The sequence below is a fragment of the Stegostoma tigrinum genome, chromosome 18, assembly GCF_030684315.1.
Source record: "Stegostoma tigrinum isolate sSteTig4 chromosome 18, sSteTig4.hap1, whole genome shotgun sequence".
In the NCBI taxonomy this organism is placed as follows: domain Eukaryota; kingdom Metazoa; phylum Chordata; class Chondrichthyes; order Orectolobiformes; family Stegostomatidae; genus Stegostoma; species Stegostoma tigrinum.
The window spans coordinates 8,335,651-8,361,714 of record NC_081371.1 but is presented as its reverse complement, the minus strand read 5'-3'; the positions used below and the strand labels follow the sequence as shown (position 1 = coordinate 8,361,714).

General features: G+C 45.4%; 1 protein-coding gene across 7 annotated transcripts in view; it reads right to left on the bottom strand.

Annotated features, from left to right (window-relative positions):
* The window catches only part of cntn1b (contactin 1b), a 721,932-nt gene that overhangs the window by 666,897 nt on the left and 28,971 nt on the right, over positions 1-26,064 (bottom strand). For 2 of the 7 annotated variants that reach the window (XM_059652305.1, XM_059652306.1), the window contains exon 3: positions 23,531-23,615. The exons of the other annotated variants lie outside the window; for them this stretch is intronic. The gene's annotated coding sequence lies outside the window, so the exon portion shown is untranslated. The remainder of the gene's footprint in view (positions 1-23,530; positions 23,616-26,064) is intronic. 7 annotated transcript variants of the gene reach the window in all.

Sequence of the window (26,064 nt, the reverse complement as noted above, 5' to 3'; positions counted from 1 at the left end):
CAGTCATGAACCAACATCCAAGCAAAGTCTGTGTCTTTACAAATGCACTTCCTGTCCTCTTGTTTTTCATATGCAATGGAGTCAGAAGACTAGCCACTGGTGGTGAATCTCTGTGTGCAAGGTTGGTTCACTGTATTAGTTGCAAGTTGCTAGCCATGATCAAAATTACTTTCAGCCTGTTCAGCAGGATATCGCAGATCAGTGAAGAGCTCACAAACTTATTGAACCTAGGGACTTCATCTCAACCCACTAGCTCACCACAATCCTCCAGCATCCCGCACAACTTCCACAGTTTGGACTCCACTTCGCTATCACAACCTTTATAGCAAGCAGCCAACTAAAAAGCTCATTGAGACCACCCCGCCACTGGAAATCCTGACACACAGTTCATGAACCCCTGTTCTCGTCTCTTACCCAGTCTCCACTGATAGTGAAACATTCAATTTTCCAATAAAGCTGTGTTGGGAAAAATACTGTAATAATTTCCCCTTCATTCCATATTCTGAGCGCATGCCTCCACTGGTATCTAGTTCTCAACCAGTGAGAATATTTCTCTTACTGCTGACCTTCTCCAAGTCTCGTATTTTTGGAGGAACAGATTCAGTAGGCCAAATAAGCTAATCTGTATTGTATGGTTGTATGGTTTTTAAAAATTTTAACAACTTTTACCAAATATTTTCTTCCACTGGCACAGAGCAGCTGAAAACAGAAAGCTTTTGCAGCACTTCAAAATGTAATGTCTAACTTCAGGTATCATTCTAGTGAACATTTAGAGTTGGATTTCCTCATCTCCAATGCCATCCCCAGAATAGGATGCTGCTGCTAACTGCTGTGATTTAGCTGAGGTCTTGTACAAGATCATCATTTTTACACTAATAAATTAAAATATCTGTAAATTCACTTTTACGCCCATAAAATTCAAGGTGAAATCAGATGTACTGGCAGTAAAGAACACTCATCTCTGTCTCTCTCGCCCTTTAAAATAACTATTGTTCCAAAGTGATTCTTACTTCGCATGTAAGCTCCATTGGAAATGTTCAAAAATTCGTCAAAATGCTTAGTAACATTTAATAAGCACGAAAAGATCATATCGTTACATCTATGAGGATTAGAACAAATAAAATAAAATGGATCTTCCAGCTTTTGACATTTTTGTGCAAACTAAACTAATTTTTTATGTATTTTGGTCACAGCATGTATAATATGGACAAAAGACAAATCCAAAAAGAACTTTGATTTTGGGAGCTTTCACGTGTACGATCCCGATCACTAAATGCAGAAGTACAGAAATACAACCATCTCCAAGTTCCTTGGAATCCTGATGTTGACGTGTGGTAGCTCCATCATTGTTGCTGGGCTCAGATGCTGAAACTCCATATCCAACAGTGCTGTAAGAGTACCCTCATCCTACTGATAGCTGGGGTTCCACAGCACAGCTTATCATATATTCTCATTGTCAGTGTGGGTTGGAAAAGTAAAACCGGCATTGTCAACAGTATGCAAAACTTCAACTGTAGGGTTTAACTGCATTCGTGTAATCAAGTTTACCCTTGAAACCCTGACGCTAAATGACACCATAACTAACCCAAACAGCTATTTATCAGTTCTGAGGAAGGGCCACCGGACCTGAAACGTTAACTCTGTTTCTCCTTCACAGATGCTGCCAGACCTGCTGAGCTTTTCAAGCAACTTTGTTTTTGTTCCTGATTTACAGCATCCGCAGTTCTCTCGGTTTTTATTAGCTATTTATCCTTCCTTTTTATCTCTCCTCCACAGACATTGCCTTGCTGGCCTGATACTCTTTCTCTGGAGTTGCAACAGAGACGCTCCAGGTAAACTCCTGGATTTGAAAAGGTCATGGTGAGAAATACCTTTGGAAAGCTCATTGATGCCCCTAACGTGCCGCGACAGAATTAAAATCATTATCAAACTCAATCTTGCTGGTAACTGCATGCTGACAACTAAGGCTCAGATCATCACTGCTGATCACATTAGAAGAGTGTGTTTTAAACAGGGCGGGGAAAGTGCATGTACTCAGTATTTAGAACAGGAAATCTATAGTTAGAAATAAATTCAAACTAGTTTCTTTCTCAGAAAATCTTAAAAGGACAGTTATAAACCTTGTTTTATGTCAATGATATCGAGAGATGGCCACGTTGCAGCAAATGAAATTTTGATGAAATACAATGTGACCCACAGCATCACATATGCCACAAGCGTCTGCAACTCGAGGGACTTTGGTTTAGTTTTGTGCAGCTGGCGTCTGAGATGCTGCTATCGGAGAGGGAACACAAAGTCATACAGCATGACATCAGACCCTTCGGCCCAACTTGTCCATGACAACTCAGGTTTCCCCAAACAAAAATAATCCCATTTGCCATCATTTGGCCCATATCCCTCTAAACCCTTCCTATTCATATACTCATTCAGGTGCCTTTTAAATGTTGTAATTGTACCAGCCTCCACCACGTCCCCTGGCAGCTCATTCCATACATGCACCATCCTCTGTGTAAAAACGTTGCCCCTTAGGTTCCTTTTAAATAGTTCCCCTCTCACCTTAAATGCCTAGTATTGGACACACCCAATCCACAGAAAAGACCTGAGATAATGGGAACTGCAGATGCTGGAGAATCCAAGATAATAAAATGTGAGGCTGGATGAACACAGCAGGCCCAGCAGCATCTCAGGTGCACAAAAGCTGATGTTTTGGGCCTAGACCCTTCATCAGAGAGGGGGATGGGGTGAGGGTTCTGGAATAAATAGGGAGAGAGGGGGAGGCGGACCGAAGATGGAGAGAAAAGAAGATAGGTGGAGAGGAGAGTATAGGTGGGGAGGTAGGGAGGGGATAGGTCAGTCCAGGGAAGACGGACAGGTCAAGGAGGTGGGATGAGGTTAGTAGGTAGATGGGGGTGCGGCTTGGGGTGGGAGGAAGGGATGGGTGAGAGGAAGAACAGGTTAGGGAGGCAGAGACAGGTTGGACTGGTTTTGGGATGCAGTGGGTGGAGGGGAAGAGCTGGGCTGGTTGTGTGGTGCAGTGGGGGGAGGGGGCGAACTGGGCTGGTTTAGCGATGCAGTTGGGGAAGGGGAGATTTTGAAACTGGTGAAGTCCACATTGATTCCATTAGGCTGCAGGGTTCCCAGGCGGAATATGAGTTGCTGTTCCTGCAAACTTCGGGTGGCATCATTGTGGCATTGCAGGAGGCCCATGATGGACATGTCATCTAGAGAATGGGAGGGGGAGTGGAAATGGTTGGCGACTGGGAGGTGTAGTTGTTTGTTGCGAACTGAGCGGAAGTGTTCTGCAAAGCGGTCTCCAAGCCTCCGCTTGGTTTCCCCAATGTAGAGGAAGCCACACCGGGTACAGTGGATGCAGTATACCACATTGGCAGATGTGCAGGTGAACCTCTGCTTAATGTGGAAAGTCATCTTGGGGCCTGGGATAGGGGTGAGGGAGGAGGTGTGGGGGCAAGTGTAGCATTTCCTGCGGTTGCAGGGGTAGGTGCCGGGTGTGGTGGGGTTGGAGGGCAGTGTGGAGCGAACAAGGGAAAGCAGACAGGGGTGGGGATGGAAAGATGTCTTGGGTGGTGGGGTCGGATTGTAGATGGCGGATGTGTCGGAGGATGATGCGTTGTATCCAGAGGTTGGTAGGGTGGTGTGTGAGAACGAGGGGGATCCTCTTTGGGCGGTTGTGGCGGGGGCGGGGTGTGAGGGATGTGTTGCGGGAAATACGGGAGACGTGGTCAAGGGTGTTCTCAATCACTGTGGGGGGAAAGTTGCGGTCCTTGAAGAACTTGGACATCTGGGATGTGCGGGAGTGGAATGTCTTATCGTGGGAGCAGATGCGGCGGAGGCGGAGGAATTGGGAATAGGGAATGGAATTTTGCAGGAGGGTGGGTGGGAGGAGGTGTACTCTAGGTAGCTGTGGGAGTCGGTGGGCTTGAAATGGACATCGGTTACAAGCTGGTTGCCTGAGATGGAGACTGAGAGGTCCAGGAAGGTGAGGGATGTGCTGGAGATGGCCCAGGTGAACTGAAGGTAGGGGTGGAAGGTGCTGGCGAAGTGGATGAACTGTTGGAGCTCCTCTGGGGAGCAAGAAGCGGCGCCGATACAGTCATCAATGTACCGGAGGAAGAGGTGGGGTTTGGGGCCTGTGTAGGTGCGGAAGAGGGACTGTTCCAAGTAACCTACAAAGAGGCAGGCATAGCTGGGACCCATGCGGGTGCCCATGGCCACCCCCTTAGTCTGTAGGAAGTGGGAGGAGTCAAAAGAGAAGTTGTTGAGGGTGAGGACGAGTTCGGCTAGGCGGATGAGGGTGTCGGTGGAGGGGGACTGGTCGGGCCTCCGGGACAGGAAGAAGCGGAGGGCCTTGAGGCCATCTGCATGCGGAATGCAGGTGTATAGGGACTGGACGTCCATGGTGAATATGAGGTGTTGGGGGCCAGGGAATTGGAAGTCCTGGAGGAGGTGGAGGGCGTGGGTGGTGTCACGGACGTAGGTGGGGAGTTCCTGGACCAAAGGGGAGAAAATGGAGTCCAGATAGGTGGAGATGAGCTCGGTGGGGCAGGAGCAGGCTGAGACGATGGGTCGACCAGGGCAGGCAGGTTTGTGGATTTTGGGAAGGAGATAGAAACGGGCCGTGCAGGGTTGGGGAACAATGAGGTTGGAGGCTGTGGGTGGGAGGTCCCCTGAGGTGATGAGGTCATGAATGGTGTTGGAGATGATGGTTTGGTGCTCGGGTGTGGGATCGTGATCGAGGGGGCGGTAGGAGGTGGTGTCGGAGAGTTGGCGTCTGGCCTCGGCGATGTAGAGGTCAGTGCGCCATACTACCACTGCGCCACCCTTGTCTGCGGGTTTGATGGTGAGGTTGGGGTTGGAGCGGAGGGCTGCCCGTTCTGCGGGGGAGAGGTTGGAGTGTGTGAGAGGGGTGGAGAGGTTGAGGCGGTTAATGTCTCGACGGCAGTTGGAGATGAAGAGGTCGAGGGAGGGTAGGAGGCCTGGGGGTGGTGTCCAGGAGGAGGACTTGTGTTGGAAGAGGGTGAAGGGGTCATTGGAGGGAGGGTTAGGCTCCCGGTTGAAGAAGTAGGCGTGGAGGCGAAGACGGCGGAAAAACTGCTCTATGTCCAACCGTGACTGGTATTCGTTGATGTGTGGTTGTAGGGGGACAAAGGTGAGCCCCTTACTAAGGACTGACCGTTCGTCCTCAGTTAGTGGGAGGTCTGGGGGGATGGTGAAGATGCGGCAAGGTTCAGTGTGGCTGACTTCTCTGGGATTGCTGGCTGTGGAGGTTGTGGGCGGAGCGATGAGGTTGTTGGCCGTGGGCGGGGTTCCGTCGGCTGTGGGCGGGGTTCCGTCGGCGTCGGCCGTGGGCGGGGTCTATTTCAACCTCACTGCGAAGCCTCTTCCAGGGATGCCTAACCTGAAGAAGTTACCCTCCTCCCTCCAGACCAACCTCAGGGAATCTCTCTCCCATTGCAACTCTCTTGTAATCTCTTCGGCCTTGAAACTGCTCGACCATGTCGTGAAGCAAACCAGGTACCACAGCCACATCACCTTCCTCCGCACCTGCCTACGGAACCAGATCATCCCCAAGGGACTACAGTCCACATTTCAGCCTTCCCAATTTGGCCCCAACCGTGACCACCTCTACACCCAGAATATTCAGACCCTTCAGAAGCGTTTCTCCCTGCGACTCCTGAAACAGACACTCGCAGCCATGCGCCGGCACCTCCACACACTGCAATCCAGCCTGCCCCAGCTTAGAGTCTCCCTCTCCCAGACCTGCAAAGGACCCCTGCTGTTTTTAATCCTCCGCAGGATCCACAGACTGAACACCCAGTTCCACTCAGCTTGACTGGACACCAAAAATCGTAAGTACAACAAACTCACTGGCCCCTGCCTCCCACAAGAGGATTCCTGCGCCTCCCAAATCCCGACTCTGTCCCTGCCCCTCCCCCACCATGCACCTGCCGCCATTGACCATGAGGACACGGCCGGAGACCCCACCGATGACGTCACATCCGCCTCCGCTGGCCACACCACTTCTGGGACCGCTGCTGCAGTCGCCACCTCCACTTCCAGTTACAACACCACACACACCACCCTCGCCGCAGCTGCTGCCGCCCACCCCGCTCCTCCAACCGCCGACGGAACCCCGCCCGCGGCCGACACCGACGGGACCCCGCCCACGGCCGACGCCGACGGAACCCCGCCCACGGCCAACGCCCTCATCGCTCCGCCCACAACCTCCACAGCCAGCAACGCCAGAGAAGACAGCCACACTGAGCCCTGCCGCATCTTCACCATCCCCCCAGACCTCCCACTAACTGAGGACGAACGGTCAGTCCTTAGTAAGGGGCTCACCTTTGTCCCCCTACAACCACACATCAACGAATACCAGTCACGGTTGGACATAGAGCAGTTTTTCCGCCGCCTTCGCGGCCACGCCTACTTCTTCAACCGGGAGCCTAACCCTCCCTCCACTGACCCCTTCACCCTCCTCCACCACAAGTCCTCCTCCTGGACACGACCCCCAGGCCTCCTACCCTCCCTCGACCTCTTCATCTCCAACTGCCGTCGAGACATTAACCGCCTCAACCTCTCCACCCCTCTCACACACTCCAACCTCTCCCCTGCAGAACGGGCAGCCCTCCGCTCCAACCCCAACCTCACCATCAAACCCGCAGACAAGGGTGGCGCAGTGGTAGTATGGCGCCCTGACCTCTACATCGCCGAGGCCAGACGCCAACTCTCCGACACCACCTCCTACCGCCCCCTCGATCATGACCCCACCCCCGAGCACCAAACCATCATCTCCAACACCATTCATGACCTCATCACCACAGGGGACCTCCCACCCACAGCTTCCAACCTCATTGTTCCCCAACCCCGCACGGCCCGTTTCTATCTCCTTCCCAAAATCCACAAACCTGCCTGCCCTGGTCGACCCATCGTCTCAGCCTGCTCCTGCCCCACCGAGCTCATCTCCACCTATCTGGACTCCATTTTCTCCCCTTTGGTCCAGGAACTCCCCACCTACGTCCGTGACACCACCCACGCCCTCCACCTCCTCCAGGACTTCCAATTCCCTGGCCCCCAACACCTCATATTCACCATGGACGTCCAGTCCCTATACACCTGCATTCCGCATGCAGATGGCCTCAAGGCCCTCCGCTTCTTCCTGTCCCGCAGGCCCGACCAGTCCCCCTCCACCGACACCCTCATCCGCCTAGCCGAACTCGTCCTCACCCTCAACAACTTCTCTTTTGACTCTTCCCACTTCCTACAAACTAAGGGGGTGGCCATGGGCACCCGCATGGGCCCCAGCTATGCCTGCCTCTTTGTAGGTTACGTGGAACAGTCCCTCTTCCGCACCTACACAGGCCCCAAACCCCACCTCTTCCTCCGGTACATTGATGACTGTATCAGCGCCGCCTCTTGCTCCCCAGAGGAGCTCCAACAGTTCATCCACTTCACCAACACCTTCCACCCCAACCTTCAGTTCACCTGGGCCATCTCCAGCATATCCCTCACCTTCCTGGACCTCTCAGTCTCCATCTCAGGCAACCAGCTTGTAACCGATGTCCATTTCAAGCCCACCGACTCCCACAGCTACCACGAATACACCTCCTCCCATCCACCCTCCTGCAAAATTCCATCCCCTATTCCCAATTCCTCCGCCTCCGCCGCATCTGCTCCCATGATAAGACATTCCACTCCCGCACATCCCAGATGTCCAAGTTCTTCAAGGACCGCAACTTTCCCCCCACAGTGATTGAGAACACCCTTGACCACGTCTCCCGTATTTCCCGCAACACATCCCTCACACCACGCCCCCGCCACAACAGCCCAAAGAGGATCCCCCTCGTTCTCACACACCACCCTACCAACCTCCGGATACAACACATCATCCTCCAACACATCCGCCATCTACAATCCGACCCCACCACCCAAGACATCTTTCCATCCCCACCCCTGTCTGCTTTCCGGAGAGACCACTCTCTCCGTGACTCCCTTGTTCGCTCCACACTGCCCACCAATCCCACCACACCCGGCACCTTCCCCTGCAACCGCAGGAAATGCTACACTTGCCCCCACACCTCCTCCCTCACCCCTATCCCAGGCCCCAAGATGACATTCCACATTAAGCAGAGGTTCACCTGCACATCTGCCAATGTGGTATACTGCATCCACTGTACCCGGTGTGGCTTCCTCTACATTGGGGAAACCAAGCGGAGGCTTGGAGACCGCTTTGCAGAACACTTCCGCTCAGTTCGCAACAAACAACTACACCTCCCAGTCGCCAACCATTTCCACTCCCCCTCCCATTCTTTAGATGACATGTCCATCATGGGCCTCCTGCAGTGCCACAATGATGCCACCCGAAGGTTGCAGGAACAGCAACTCATATTCCGCCTGGGAACCCTGTATCAATGTGGACTTCACCAGTTTCAAAATCTCCCCTTCCCCAACTGCATCCCTAAACCAGTCCAGTTCGTCCCCTCCCCCCACTGCACCACACAACCAGCCCAGCTCTTCTCCTCCACCCACTGCATCCCAAAACCAGTCCAACCTGTCTCTGCCTCCCTAACCTGTTCTTCCTCTCACCCATCCCTTCCTCCCACCCCAAGCCGCACCCCCACCTCCTACCTACTAACCTCATCCCACCTCCTTGACCTGTCCGTCTTCCCTGGACTGACCTATCCCCTCCCTACCTCCCCACCTATACTCTCCTCTCCACCTATCTTCTTTTCTCTCCATCTTCGGTCCGCCTCCCCCTCTCTCCCTATTTATTCCAGTTCCCTCACCCCATCCCCCTCTCTGATGAAGGGTCTAGGCCCGAAACGTCAGCTTTTGTGCACCTGAGATGCTGCTTGGCCGGCTGTGTTCATCCAGCCTCACATTTTATTACCACAGAAAAGGCCTTGTCTATTTACTCTATCCATGCTCCTGATGATTTTATAAACCTCTATAAGATCACCCCTCAGCCTTCAACACTCCAGGAAAAACAGCTTATCCCTGCAGCTCAATCCCTCCAACTCTAGCACCATCCTTGTAAATCTTTTCTGAACCCCTTGAAGTTTCACAACGTCCTTCCTATAGCACAGAGACCAGAATTGCACGCAGTATTCCAATAGTGGCCTAACCAATGTTTTGTACAGCCACAACATGACCTCCCAACTCCTACACTCAATGCAATGATCCATAAAGGCAAATATACCAAACACCGCCTTCACTATCCTGTCTACCTGCAACTCCACTTTCAAGAAACCATGAACCTGCACTTTAAGGTCTCTTTGTTCAGCAACACTCCCCAGGACCTTATCATTAAGTATTTCAGTCCTGCCCTGATTTGCCTTTCCAAAATGCAGCATCTCACATTTATCTAAATTAAACTCCACCTGCCACTCCTCAGCCCATTGGCCTATCTGATCAAAACCCCATCGTACTGTGAGGTAACCTTCTTATGCATATTTTATATATATCATGCATGTTTTGTGTGCCTCAACTGTTTTATTTTGCTTAAACTCAAGTAGTTTGACCAATCGAATTGCATTTGGAACACAGCACCTTACATTTACCTTTAAAATAAGAAAAAAAATTTAGGATCTAGGCTATCTTTTTAATATATTTTGCCTGGGTCGGGTCTGGTCCGGTCCATCGCACAATGGTTAGATTTCAGCTGGGAGTACTGTATACGTTCTGGGCACCGTACTTTAGGAAGAATCTGATATGCATGAGAGGGAAAGCAAGAAAGATCTACTAGAATGGTTTGAGAGATAATAATGATTAGTTCTGTCATCAGACCATAGGATTTTGGAGGAGAGGCAGGACATTCCACTCATCCATTTTGCTCCATTGTTCAATACGACCATGGCTGATCTGATAATCCTTAGCTCCCCTTTCCTGCCTTTCCCCATCGCCCTTGATTTCCTGACTGATTAAACATCTATCTCAGCCCTGAACATACTTAATTTTCTCAGCTTCGACATCCTCCGTTGGAAACAACTGCACAGATTTAAGACCTACTTAAAGAGGAAATAAAAATTCTTCAGCACCTCTGTCTTTAACAGGAGACTGCTTCCTCTGAGGTTATGGCCTCTGGTTCTGCACTCTCTCACAAGGATCAACAGCCGCCCTCACCTGCTCTGTCAAGTCCCCTAAATATTTTACATGTTTCAACAAGGTCATGTCTCATTTTCTGAGTCCTGAGGAGTAAAAGCACAACCAATTTACTTTCTCCTCCTGAGGAAATCCCTCTGTCTCCAGTATCAGCCTAGCGAACCTTCTCTGGGCACAAATGCTGGTTTACATTTTCTTTAGATTAGGGGACCAAAACTAATGACAGTCTTTAAGGTATGGTCTGATCAATGTACACTTTTACTCACTAGTTTTATATTCCATTCTTAGAAACAAAGGCCTTCCTTATTGCCCAATGAACTTGGATGTTAACTTTTTTGTGGTTCATTCACTATGATCTGTGGTGCAGCTTTCTGCAGGCTCTCTATTAAAATGATATTTAGCCCTTCTATGTTTGCTGCCAAAGTGCATAATCTTCCATGATTCTACATTGTATTCTGTGTGCCAAGTTTCTGCCCACTCACAACCTATATCCCTCTATGTCATGCTCATTACTTGCCCTCCCACCTATTTTTGTGTTGTCACAAACTTAGAGCGAGTATGTTCACTTCCCTTATCCAAGGCATTAATATTTCTTGTAAGTAACTGTAGGCCCAGCACTAATCCTTAGGCACACCACCATCCTAAAAATGCCCCTTTTATCCCACCTCTCTCTATTTTATTGTCATGAGCCAATCCTCTATCTATCTCGCACACCATGGGCTTTTGCCTTATTAAGTAGCCTCATGTGTGGATCATTACCAAATGACTTTTGGGAGTTCAAATTCATTACATCTTTGGTTCCCCTTTACCCACCCTACCAGTTACCTCCTCAAAGGACTGAAATATATTTCTCAGGTACGATTTTGCCTTCATTAAGCTTGCTGACTGTGCTTGTTTCTATTCTTAAACACTCTGCTGTTACATCCTTCTAACATTATCCCAAAACATATGTTAAATTAGCCAGCCTATAGTTACTTGTTTGTCTCTCTCCCTCTTTGAATAAGAATGTAACATTCGCAGTTTTCCAATCCTGTGCAACTTGTCCAGAATCAAATCTTGGAAAATTATTACCTGTGCACCTACTATCTCAATACCTACATTCTTTGAAATCCAGAAAACAGCTATCAATCCAGGGAATTTATTAGCTTTCCGCCTCAGTTTCCCTCGTACATTTCTCTAATGATATTTATGCTATTTATTTCATTCCCCACTTTGGCCTCTTGAGTGTTTAGCGTTTTTGTAATGCTGTTAGTATTCTTTGCCGTGAAAACTGATTTGTATCCTCCACCATTTTCTGAATCCCTTATTACTTCCTAAACTTTCCTAAAGCCTATGCTCACTACTGCCCCCGCTTCCGTTCTATTTATTTAAAGAGGCTCTTACTGTCTGTGTTTATGTTACTTACTGCTTTAGCCTCAAAGTTTATCTACTTGCTCTTTTTGTGTTGATCATCTATTGGCTTTTAAATCTTACACAATGCTCTGATTTACCACTAATCCTTGCCACATTGAAAGAAAAAAAATATGCAATCTCATACCTCCCTGGTTAATCATAATCAGTTTATTCCCCTTCCTAATATCCTTCTTCCTCACTGGGATACGTTTTCGTTGTTAGTCGTGAACTATTTCTTAATTGTCTCCTTTAATCAATCATTTTTCCTGTTAAACACCTTTCCAAGTCCATTCCAGCCAACTCTGCTCTCATTCCCATGTGATACCTTTATTCCTGTTCAGTCATTTATTGCCCGTCCAAATCATCTCCCTCTCAAATCAAAATATAAATTGGTTAAATTGGAGAATTTGGGAGAGATTTGGAAGATTTAAAGATGTTTTTATGAGGGTTCTGGAATGAGTAATCAGAAAGAAACTGTACCTTGTAAGAGGACCAAGAAACAAAAAATACAGTTTTCAAGTGTATTGAGAGGTGAGAAGAAAACGTCTCCACAGTGAGTGATTAGCATTTGTGATTAGTGTGTGGTGGAGTGCGTTGGAGGGCATTGTAGAAGCGGACTCTAGAGAGGACATTAGATGATTATTGAAATAGAAGCAATGCACAGGATTACATGGAAAGGCAAGAGATTGGCGCTGAGAATAAAATGTTCAGAGAGCAGATGCAGACACAAGGGGCTGAATGGCCTCTTTTTGCATTGTAACAATTTTGCAATTCAGTGATCAAGTTCTGTCCTGAAGCTCAAGTTCTTCATCATTCAGCCATGCCAGAGCACTGTCCTATGAGAGATAATATGGTGAAATGTTATCATCTTTGTGTGACGCACTACTCCTGCATTGAGATGCCTGGTAAACATACTCTGTACCCTTAACAATCCTCCCAGATTTTATTCATTCGTAAGACATGTGCCCAGGTTTGTACATAGGGAAAAACTATGTAAATGTGTATCATTTGGCTTATCTATTAAATCGTCTCTCACATGCATTATATACAGTACTGCATTATACAGTTATTAAATTATATTTATTCCAAATTAATTATAGGACTATTTACTACTCAAACTGAAATGCCTCAGTTTTGCAATTGTAACGATGAAAAAGTTTGTAGCATTCACCAACATTACTGAGTGACATGAAGAACTACGCGCAGCTCACAAATCCTTTGCTAAATCCAAAAACTGCTGTCAGTGACTCTGCTTCTCTGCTTCTGTTGAAACATTCATAGCAGCTAATTTTAGAGATCCCTTGATTTAACATGAATTTCCACTTTTAAACTTAGTATTGCCAAAAAACCCTCAAAATGACATTTATGACTGAAGCCTGCCCACAGATTTGTGAATTTATGCATCACTTCCTTGCTTCTTTTTTCATATGCTCCCCAGGAAATCAAGTCTCCCCCAATTCGTTGAGGACGCTTTAATAACTTGCTTTGCTACATTTGACAGAATATATCTCAGTCCCTCCGTTCTTGCATCTCCCTCAAACTTGTACAATTTAGACAATGGTGTCTCTTCCTGTCTTCCCTCTGAATGCACCACTTCATTGTTAACTACATGAAATTGCATTTGGCACCTGTCTGTCCATTTTACCATGCATCTGTGGCCTCATGAAGTCTGCTACCTGCACACTATTCACAATGGTCAGGTGTTGGTCCAAATAGTAATCGTTTGATTCTTGAGTTAGAAACTGACTACTCTCAGCCTCCTATCCAACTTAAAAAAACATTCCTAATTTTTTTTAAACCAGCTTTGAAATAGCATGTCTCTATTTTATGGATAAATAATTATTACATACTTAAATGCCTTTTACAAGTCTACATACATACTATTGACTAAAAGGCATCTTTTTGCACAGTAGTGGCATTCCTAACTTTAATCCAGAAGATTTGGGTTCAGGTCCTACCTGTCACAAACATGTGGCTTCACATGTTGATTCAAAATAATTCAACAATGTCTACTGCATTACATGTACCAAACATTCTCCCTTCAAAGAACACAACTGGGTTAGTTGGATACTATCTGCCTTCAGCATATCAGTGCTGACTGTTAACCCATGAGCCTTGAGGTGAGAACTGACTTTGTGTTTTCAACAGTGTCTTGTTAATTGCCCACCCCTGATATTAACATGGTTGACTTGTAATTACCAGCTCTACCCCACTCCCCTTTTTTAAAAACATTTACCATTGGCATGGCTTTCCATACCACTGACACAAAACTTCCTTCTCCCATTATTTAGTGTTTGATGCCCATCAAAAAACAGGTGCAAACATTAGAATTCTGAGTGTATTTCTAACATAGGCTTTCATTTTCTGAATTAGGAAATTCAGATAATTTGGCCCTGTGTGACTGAATTACATTTACAGCACAAATATCTACAATTACTACTGGTGGAATTCAGTGAAAAAAACTCTCAGTACATGACCAGCAAGACACAGAAAGAAAAGAGGAAACTCCCAACAAAACAGCAAGGAATTTTTTTGTATCAGAGACGATAGGAACTGCAGATGCTGGAGAATCTGAGATAACAAAGTGTAGAGCTAGATGAACACAGCAGGCCAAGCAATATCTTAGGAGCAGAAAAGCTGGCGTTTCGGGCCTAGACTCTTCAAACGAAGGGTCCAGTGAAGGGTCTAGGCCCGAAACATCAGCTTTTGTGCTCCTAAGATGCTGCTTGGCCTGCGGTGTTCATCCAGCTCTACACTTCGTTATTAAGGAAATTTTTTTTTTCCAATGCGCATTGTACTCAAGCATTGGGTATTCACTCTGGAGGCTGGAATTGTGAACCAATATTCAGTATCTAACCCACGCTGTCATCAGACTGGCCAAGACACCCACAAAAAAAAAGTCAATCTCAGATTCCACATGGTATGTGCGCAGAGTGTCATTAAGTGCTAGTAGAGTCAACAGATCTCCTTCATATGGTGGCTTGCAATGTTGGATTGGGAATGGTTCAGGGAAACAAGGATGGCAGTTGCCTCTCAAGCAATTAAGTCAACAAGAGAAGGTTACTCCCACCTGGATTCAGTTTATACCAAAGAAATTCAGAGATTGTAAGCAACCTCAGAGTAAGGTTAGCAGGGCACAGCTCTGTCATCAGACAGAGCTGGAATATTGTTTCCAAGTGGACCAGAGCGTGGTCTGGTGGGATGAAGGCTCTAGTGGGGTGCGGCTGGGGCAGAAATGATAAAAATCAGGTACGACAAGGTGCAAGCTGGTGTGGTAAACAGACTTGATACAGTAGGAAAGTAGCAGGGAAGACAAAAACAAAAGCAAACAGCAAAGAGGGTCAGAAGCAGCAGTTGCAGGCCATCATTCCATAATGAAATCCCAGAGGTTGTTATCCCCAGAACACAAAGGAGCACACGGCAAAGGAAGAACAGTCGACTCAGAGAATGGACACACAGTGACTTACCAGAATGTCCCTTCTTTCAAAGAATCAAGATTTCTGCTCACTTTGGCTACAAAGCATAATAGCTCTCAGTTTCGAGTGCTGAGTGGGTTTGATCATATGGTTCAAAGACTTGATAGCACAGCAATATCAATAACCTGCCTCAGTGAGAACTAGATTAAGAATCTCAAGAAAGCAAGACAGTCAACCTGAAAAGCTATCTTACACCTGGTTGCATTCTAGGAAAACACTAATGAACCAGTCACTGCATCAAACCTGGGGGAACTGAGAAGACCCACAGGTACACAAATGGGCTCGTCCAAGCCTGCAGCTGAAGTCCCAAAAGGTGCTGAACTGTATTACTTGTGAACTGATGTGGAAGGATGTGCTGTGAAGCTAACTGCACTGTGGCAGAGAAGCAAACTTGAATCTTCCAATAGGAGTTGGGATCAGAGTAAGATCGTCCAAACCCAGTTCCAGATCAGGCGCTGCTAAACTCTGAAAGGCAAATCTCTGCTCCGATGCCTCAACATATTGGTCAAATCTCCGAAAAACTGCAAAAACAGCAGAAGGCATCCATCCATCTTGGGAGACAATGGACTGACGCTTCCGGATTGAACAGCATCCGCAGATGCCAATTTGTGAATGGAGACACCTTCCCCAGCTGGCAAAGATAAATAACGCTGATCCATGGTCAACTGATATATGCTCCTTCTCTTGTCAATTATCCAGTTGTTTCTCCTGTCTTCTTTTTCCCATGCCTTTCCTGACTGCTCATCTCCAGGCACTCTGCACAGCAGCAAAGACTGTCCATACATCAACTCCAATCCTGGTCAACTTGAGATTTCACTCATAACCAACCTTGTATCACAGACATGGGTAACCTACTGGTCTGTTGCTGACAGCAAGCCCACCACAGACTTTGGACAAGTGGCCGTCATTGATTTGGCCCAATCTTTGGAGAGCCATTATCAACAGGCATTTACAATTAACAATATGAGGCACAAACGTGCACACAACATCCTTCACAACCATTGAACAGGGAGGTTTATTCACACTACAGTTTTCAAAATGAACAACCAAAGATGAACTCTGTTTGTAAATCAGCGGGTGGAATTTTTCTAGCCCTTGCATTGGTGAGAAAGTTAAGAAAATAGGCTGAGATTTTTGACATTCTGAACAAAAGATCTGATTCTCCATCCAAGTGTTGAGCAACAAAATGAGAATTGTGCTGTTGGGTTCAAAAGGCCCAAGTGCATCCGACTGCATGCATTAACACATCTTTGTTACCTAACCTCCTCGCTTGGGGCGATCAGAGCTGGTAGGGGAAGAGAGAGTGTCTGTCTCGCTGATGTTCAGCAGGTCCAGTGCAATCAGTTGCAATAAATGGGTTGGGGAGCTGGTCAGAACTCAGTCAGTGATCTGATCACATTTCAACTGGGTATGTCAACTGATCTCAGCTGGGGGAATGGCCATGGTCAGCTCTGGAGGTCACTCATGAGTCAGGATATTTCTTCCAAGTTAGGGGGCTCAGGGGCTGTGCTGACAAGATTTTAGCATAGAACAAAGAACACAGCATAGGAACAGGCCCTTGGGCCATCCAAGCCTGCACTAACACAGTTTGTCCTTCCATACTAAGACTGTCTTCACCTACAGATCCATATCCCTCTATTCCCTTCCTATTCACATATTTGCCCAGGTGTTTCTTGAATGCTGCTATTGTGCCTGCTTCCACGCCCTCCTTTGGCAACACATTTCAGGCACATACCACCCTTGTTGTGAAAAACCTGCCTCTTTTAAACATCCCCCTAACCTTGAATGTGTGCTCCTAGTAATTGACCCCACCAGCCTGGGAAAAAGCCCCATACTTTCCACTCTATCCATGCCATTCACAATCTTATAAACTTCTATCATTCCTACTGCTCTTATAATCACCGCATGTGTTTTTGCAACATGGCTTGTGCTGTATGCATTCGAATAATCTCCATGACATCAACGGTCCCCGGAGAGGCATTCCATGACCCTCTTTGTTGGTGTCCTCCACATCCCACTATACTGAGAGTTATGATTGACTGTGGTTTGTCTACGGTGTGAATGCTTCTGCACATAATAAAGACCTGTTCTGTTTCTGATACTCCCCACACATGTCATTGGAGCCATGACAAATTGAGTAATAGGGGTTATCATCGCTGTAGTCATGGTTCAAGGCGGCTGCAGAGTAATTGAGGAGTAACAAATGCACCAGCAAGCCCAGGACCAGCAACAATCTCCAGCAGAAACTGATTAGCCTCTCCATGAAGAGGTCACAGCTGATGGACCCCTCAGAAGGCACAGGAGGACCACAGTCTATCATCCTTAATGCCGTTTACTCCAGATGAGTGAGGCATAGCTTCACTGCAGACCAAAGGGGTCCCAGGACACTGTTACTGAACTACCTCAACTGTTCAAGCAGGACATGTCACCTGAGGAGGTGGGCGGCCATCCTACCCTGTGGTTTTCAAGGTGGCAGCTATTTTCAAACTTCACTTCACCTCCTGCATCCAAGGATCCACTGGAGTTATCTGTTGGGACCTTACAAGCTTTGACTCACAAATGTATTGCATCTCTAACTCAGGTAATCTGTGTTAGATTACACTACATTATCCCATTTCTCCATGATGAGGTCAGTGCTGCAGACCAGTCAGTTGACTGACCCATGTGCAGGACACCATAGACTCCACACACATTGTGTTGAGAGCTTTTTCTCATAAAACAGTAAATATCAAATCGGCAGAAAACAGGTCCACTCATTCAATGTAAAAGCTGATTTCTTCAGTTCCCAGCTCAGGGTCAAGGTGGAGACCCAGAACCTGATCCTAGTTTCTCTCTCTGTGGTTGATGACTGGTATGCATAATTCCAACCTTTTCCTGTTGGATTTCCAGGCGAGGTAACCAGGTCAATGCATTTCAGTGTCTCTGTGAACTAGCTCTGGAGAAAGGAACTTACCCTTTGCATTTGGGGTTGGTTATGGTCTCGTGGCAAGTGGGAACTGTGGAGAAAGTTATGATTTTCTTTGACCCGGTCACTTTTTAATTTCTGGATTAAGATAATATAATTGATTTCTCTGTGAATACAGGAGGCGTGGTTAATAAGTTTGCAGATGATCCCAAAATTGGTGACGTAGTGGACAGTGAAGACATTTCAGAGTACAATAGGACCTTGATCAGATGGGCTGAGGAGTGGCAGATGGAGTTCAATTTTGATAAATGTGAGATATCGCGTTTTGGTAAGGCAATTCAGGCAGGACTTATATCGTTTATGTGAGGGGCTTGGGGAGCATGGCTGAACAAAGAGAACTGGGGTGCAGGTGCACAGTTCCTTGGAAGTGGCATTATAGGCAGGCAGTGTGGTGAATATGATGTTTGCTCACTTGCCTTCATTGGTTAGTGCATTGAGTAGAAGAGTTGATGGGTCATGTTGTGGCTGCACAGGACATTGATGAAGCCACTTTTAGAACAGTGCATTCAATTCTGGTTGCCCTGCTATAAGAAATTTTTTTTTTGACTCGACCAAACCCCTTCAAAATTTTCAGAAGATGATAGAGACACCAACGTTTGCTTATTTTAAAGTTAAGTATAAGGTGCTGCTTTCCGGATGAAATTTTATTGTTCAAACTACTGGATTTAAAGCAAGACACACACTTTATTGTCCACTACACGTTAAATACAGAAGGAAGGAATTAAAATAACGTAACTCTACTGGAAAACTTAATGGAATAACAGATAGTGACGATTAATTTTTCAAATGCAGTAACATCCCATAAAAACACCGTTGGCAAAAGGCAAATTCAGAAAACAGATTGTATCACATGCAATTCCAGAAGCAGGGAGAGAACTCCCAGCTTTTGGCAGTAACAGAGAGAGGGAAATAATTACCTTCCACTTTTTCAAAAACCTAACAGCAACTGTTGAAAACTAAAAATTCTAGTTCTGTGAGAGATTGACCATTCAGGCTACTTCTATTGTTTCAACTTTAAAAAATCAATCCAAGGCCTCACACGCTGTTTACTCTCGTGGCTCAGGTGGACAACAACTCCTCTTCAAATAAAAACCCAAGGATAAAATATACCTCTTAAGGCCACAGTATTGTCACATTGTTTAACTTGAATGGATGCAGAAATGATTTGCAAGGATGTTCCTGGGGCTGCAATGTTTGAGCTATGGGGGAAGGCTGAATAGGATGGGGGTTTTTCTCCTTCTGGAGAGTCGAAGTCAAAGGGGCGAAATTATAGAGATTTATAGCACCATGGGAAGCACGGATAGGGTGAATAGGCAAGGTCTTTTCCCCAGGGTAGGAGAGTCCAAAATGACAGGTTTAAGGTGAGAGGGGAAAGATTTAAAAGGGACCGAAGGAGCAACATTTTCACAGAGGGTGGTCAGCTGCCAGAAGAAGTGGTGGAGGCTGGTATAATTCCAACATTTAAAGGGCATCTGTGTGGGTATATGAATAGGAATCATTTAAAAGTGATACCGGCCAAATGCTAGCAAATGGGAGTAGGTCAGACTCGAGTATCTGGTCAGCATGAAGAAGTAAGACTGAAGGGTCTGTTTCTGTGCTATAAGACTCTATCATTCTAAGTTATTTGTGATCATTGGTACTGTGTCTTAGAGGTCTGTGCCAGGTAATCTGGAAACTGCCATGATGTATATATCTTTGAGAACTCTTAAGTTTCTGCTTCATTTTAAAAATGACTGCATGCCTTATCAGGATGTTACTGGGAGACAAGGATAACCATTGGCAGCCATGGCTGATAACTTCATTGTGCAGACTACACTGAAGCCAAGCATAGATATAACCCAGCCCACTCTTTGGCCAGTGCCATTGTTGAGCAGATGATTGGTCTGTAAGACCATACAAAATAGTAACAGAAGTAGGTCTCTTGGCCCCTCAAGCCTGGACAATAAGATCATGGCTGATTCAACACTCCTCACATCCACTTTTGTGCCTTTCCTCCCATCGTCCTTGATTCCCCAAATGATTAATAATCCATCTTAGCCTTAAATATACACAAAGAGTCTACCCCACTCAGCTCTCTGTGGCAAGGAATTCCAAAGACTCAAAGTCTTCAGAAAGAAGAAATTCTAACTTATCGCCATCTTAAATAGGTGACTTTTTATTCTCAGACTATGTCCTCTGATCTGAGATTCTCCTACAAAGGGAAACATTCTCTCAGTATTTTCCCTCTCCTTAAGAATCCTACGTTTCAACAAGATCATATCTTGTTCTTCCAAACTCCAGTGAGTGGAGTCCCAACCTGTTTAACCTTTGTTCAGAAGATAATTCCTCCATACCAGGGATTATCTTCACAAAGCTTCTCTGAACTGCTTCCTTAAATAAGGGGACCAAAACGGCTCACCCTGTTCCAGATGTGGTCTCACCAGCTCCTTGTACAGTTCTAGTAAGGCTGCCCTTCTATTACACTCCATATCCCTCGAAATAAGGGCCGACATTCCATTAGCCTTCCTGATTACCCGCTGTACCTGTGTGTTAGCTTTCTGTTTTATGTGCACAAGTGCCCCCAAGTTCTTTTATACTGCAGCTTTCTGCAGGATCTCCCCATTTCAATAATACTCTGTTGTGTTGTTGTCCCTTCCAGCTTCCCATTTTCCCACAGTCAACTCCATCTACCAACCTTCTGTCCACTTTCTCAACCTATCGATGTCTCTTTATAAACTGATCATATCTCCATCACAACTTGCTTTCTAGGTCTGAAGATAAAGTCCCAATGCTTGCATGAGTCTGAGAGAGGCCTTGCAGTTCACCCCAGACTGCGTGCACCACATAATTTTAGTCTGCTCTGCTCTTCACAACTGGAACAGACAAGGTTGGGAAGGGGTGGACTCGAAAGAGCTGCAAGAGCGACTGCAATCTTCTGAGGAGCAGGAGCAACATCACTTTCTGCATGATACAACGCTGCAACATTAAATGCAACAATCCAGACAGGACTTAATAGACACATAGTGACGGCAATGAGGTCAGCTAGGTGGACCTCTTTGGGGCTGTTAACCTGGTCCAATCAGGGAGCCCTGGCTGACAGGTATAAACAGGAATGTCAGAGGTTCTGCTCACTCTGAGACCTAGCTCTGAGAAAGCTGGATCAGTGTTGAGGACACTCCATGTGCGTATAAAGGGTGACTTTATGATGACCTATTGGCTACCGCGGCCAGAATTCCAACACCCAATTCCACTGCAGCAGAGCTAGACATAACGCTCACTCAGTGACTGAAAATTTGTTAGATACAATAAGCAGTTCCAGTCTGTTTCAAGAGGCAAACGCAGCTTCTGCTTGGTCGTACATTCTTTGCTTTTGACGTCGCTGAATAGAAGTGAATATTTTCAACTATTTGATTGTCCCACATTGAACAGCGAGAAATTAGGCTACACTGGGCATTAAGAAAAACATGGCACCCTTTTGGACATGATTCTGAGATGGGATAGTGCCAAGGGTGGGGGTTTTTACCTTAAATAGAAATTCATTACTGCATGTGCACTTGAAACTAAGGGTCGGCTGTGCCATTTGTGTATCTTGAGAAATGTTGTTTTTTGCTTCCCCTTGCATTATGCACACAGTGAAGAGTAAAGAGGGAATCTTAGTCAATGAGTATGCAGCTAACTGAACAGAAGGTGACAATTATTCTAATTTGTAGCATTTTATACATCTGAAACTATGCAACAGATGCATGAATAACTTCAGACACAAAATGAGGTGGAAAATGATTGTGATAGGGTTGAAATCCATATTTGAAACAGCAGAATCATAATGGCATTGAGAATATCCACTGAATCAAACAGCAATAGAAATCTTAATACAAGGGTTTTTTTAAAAAATGTGGAGCTCCACAGCAGAAATTAAAATGAAGCAAACAATCTTCCATCAGAGCGCACATCCAGATCAACAATAAAAGCAGAAAATCAAAACTGAGCCTTCCTTGATGAAACAGTGTGCTAACTACTGTCCTCTCAGCACTTGTAATGAGAAGTAAAGGTGACTTGTCAACTTTCAGTACATTAAGCTATATCAATCCACTCTTCAAATAATGAGCTGTGGAAAGTGAAATTGATATAAGTGATGATTGTTTAAAGATAACCCCATACAGACAGCTCCTACGATGGCAGAGGTAGTCAGTCACAGAAGACTTGCTCTCCACATCGATTCAATGCTAAGTAGAGCCCTGCATTTGGACAATTTATACCACCACCACCTTCTTTCACACATTGGTCGGTCAGCGTCACCTCAGCTCCTCACAACGGCTGTAAAATGGTTCAGGGAAGGAACCCACAGGTCAGCAATCATCTTGCCCAACAGGAAACAACAGTACACTGACTGCCTTTCAGTCAGGATAAAATGTCTGAAATTCAAATGACTCAATATGAACCACGTACAAGCTGAGCTGTGGTTAGCGATTTTACAAAATCACTTGCTTCGTCATAATTAGATTCTAACACTCTTCTGGCACTCTTCAACCCAGTGTAGAGGGACTAAAACCAAAACAATGAAGCGACATGAGGTCTTACATTTCTGCATTGCTCTCAGAGTCCTGGACCAACATTTCAGTAAATATTTCCTGCCTACTCTTTTCATTCAGTCCCTTTTGTAACTCGAAACAGGTAACAGGTTGCAAATATTTATGCTGCATTCATGGAGAGTATTCGCATTCTGTGCCCTCGCACAGAATCCCATGGCAACCAGAATGGGCTGCACTTCAAAGCAGCCAGACAAGAATACAAACAAGGGGGGGGAAAAATTACAAGTCGCTAGGATGCTGATTTTGATTAAAGTTGTCAAAGGTCATTTTGAACCATCCTGTCAGCCATTCGCAAGATTCAAGAAAGCTTAGTAGACAAGGCAGTGAAATCAAAACGCAACATATCAAATTTAATACAGTTTGAAGCAACACATTTTGGTAGGTAGAATGAACCAGGAGAGGGAACATTAATAACATGGTACATTTTTAGAGAAGGAACACAAATGGAGGTGGGGGGGGGAGGTTCATGTACATAATCCTTTCAAGGGAGGAGAACAAGTTAAGAAGTCGGCCAATAATAAACACAGATTCTTTATGCCTTTACTCATAAAAGCTAAACACAAAAGCAAAGATGTCACGCTAATTCTCTGCAAAGCAACAGTTAGGTACCAGCTGGAGTTCTGTGTCAGTTTCTTGGGGACTCTTTCACAATTTGTTTCTGAACTCTCATTCTGAAAAAGGGTCACTGGGCCCAAAATGTTAGCTCTGCTTTCTCTACACAGAGGCTGTCAGACCTCCTGAATTCCTGATTTCCAGCATGTACAGTTCTTTTTTTTCTTGTACTGGTGTTCTCTACTTTTGCGTTTCTCCATAAAGTGGGAACACACTCTTGGTGCACCCTTGCTGAACTTGAATAATTTTAACTGCCTCTGTTCAGTTACCCCAACTAAACTTGGTACACTCTAACTGAACTTGCACAACTTTAACTGCCTCTGTCTCTCAGACTTTGTTTAGCAAGAGAAAAGAGGTTCTCCCTGAACATCAAAACTTTTCAATGAAGAAACACTCACCTAACTGGGAACTGGAAAACTAAGGAAGTAGATTTCTAGCAAAGTGACCTTGAGTAACCAGGTCAAAGCTGAATGAACTCACGAGCTGCAATAAAACAGGGTTATAATGAGTGCTATATCAAAATGTATCAGTTAATATTGAACAGCTTTATTTCATAAAGATTTACATTTAAGAGTTATCACATCTCCATCACCTCTCATACTGGATGTGCAGGGGTTTTGTTAGAGACAAACAGGTAACAGTTTAGCTGTGACCTAACCAGTTCATAAAGAATTTGTCTGTGGTAATTTTGTTTTATTTGTAGGAGTCCATCAGTGTCTGCTTGGCTTGTGCTGAGTTAAATAATCTAATGTCTAGGAAATTAATGTTTATGTTGTATGTAGTGGCTTTAAGTTTAATGATCGTGGATGGATACTGATGAATTCTTCTAATTCTGCTTCACAGTGAGTCCAAATGCACCATGTATCAAGGAAAATTTAGAAGATATTGTTACTAAATAATTATTCTTAGTCATTGCCTGATGAAGAAGTTCATAAGACTGAAAAAGGAATTTCTGAAAGCTGAAGATTGCCATTGAAAATCAAAAAGTAGCCTTAGCGGCACTAACTTTTCATGCTTATATTTGTTTTGCTTTTGTTGTGAGCTTATTAGCCTCTGTCATTACCTTCACTAAGCCAATCATTGCTATTATCCTAACCCAATCAAAATTATGTCATAATCTCATCAGGGATCAATAATTTATTTTAAAGACTGAAAAGTTAGGCATCCATTATACTTGCTGAAAGAATAAAGCCACATTGTGTTTCAAAGCTCCCACAATTAACATGATGCAAATATTCATCGCAGATAAACTGTGGTCAAAGACCACACAGAACATATCAAATAGCAAATACAACGAAGACAGATTACAATGATTTCTCAGTAATTGCCACCACCTTCCTTAGTGTTAGTTATACGGCCGGTCATCAAATCTCATTAAGACATGTCAAGGAATTTTAATTTTTCTCTTTCGAAGACATAGCTTCAGAGCCCCCATTGAAGCTATTCTGTCATGAGTTGCTTCAACAGCTATTGATGCTCTGATGGTTAATCTTCCTTTCCTGAGTCTACATTCTCTGGTTATTCTCATGAACAATTCCAGCTTCTCACAGGCAACCAGTTGCACCAACCTAGCTTTGACCTGTTCTGTTTTTCCTGAAATCTAATCTTGCTTATCCATACCTACTGATTTCTAACAATTTTGAGTGCTGTCAGAGCTGCACAACTGTCTTGGGATTTTTCCCTCAACCCTAACGACACAAAACCAATGGCCTTCTTTACAGCAATGCTTCATGGAAGCACTTGTCTGCACAGAATCTGCTTCTGTTTCTCTTTCTCTGATTCCAAACTGGCTGCAACACCTGGACTAGGGTGAGTGACTTACTGAAAACCTTGCAACAAGATTCTGGGTTTAAATTCTACTGCAGGATGTGAGGACTAGAACATAGTGTCACTTCCATATAATACTGAGGGAGTGCTGCACTGTCAGAAGTACAATGTTTTGAGATAATAAACCGAAGGCCAGTCTTCTGTTTTCGGTGGATGTAAAATATTTCAGTAGTAGTTTGAAGAAGCACAGGGAAATTTTCCGCTGTGAAATATTTATTCTTCAATGAGCACTACTAAAGCTGATTAACTGGTCATTATTCTTGGGATATCACCTTAAGATGTGATTATGCTAGTGATCGAGTAGCTAGGATGTTGATGATGTGACTGATAGCTACCATCAGTTCAGTTTGCACCATGCCAGTCTAAGAGTTTGTGGCTAGGCTTCTCTTCAATGCATGCAGTGAACTTCTGTAATAGATGTCCCTGACGAACAAACTTATCTTAGGTCTTTAAACAAATTGGATTGAAACTGTTTACCAGAGTAGAGCGAAATTGCTAAGCAGGGATGGAGTGAGTGTGAGGTAGCTAAGAGAAGGTGGCAGAATTTGCACCAGGGAAGTGCAAAAGGACAGTGATCTCCCTGCTACAGTCCTGAGGCTGAGATCGCCATCACTCCAGCGGTAACGTCAGACCTGTCTGGCACAGTCTGGTGTCATGGCCTCCATGATTGGCTCTGGGAGAGGAGGAATTACCGTGTCTGCACCCTCCATTCAGCAGGAGCTCCAGGACCCACATAGAGGGGCATCAATATCGCCCAAGTGCCCTGAACTGTGTGCCTCAACGAAGGCAAACCAACTGTGGCAGCCAAGATGACAGAGGCCAATGGAAGCTGGTGAATTCCGAGACATTCATTGAGCAGCGAGTTGTTCTGGGAGTGACAAGTGTAACCCAGGGCAGAAATCGGATGTGAGGGATGCCAGGGGCATAGTGGGTTGTTAATGGGATGAGTTTGAGAAGGTACAGCATGACTTCACCAAAAAAATTACAGTATCAAACTTCTTCAGAGCAAATCATATATTGCACCCTTGTTGGCTTTCTGGCTTTGTCAAATCAAACGCTCATTGAATTATTCCAAACTTCTCTAACACCATATAGTGGGATGTGT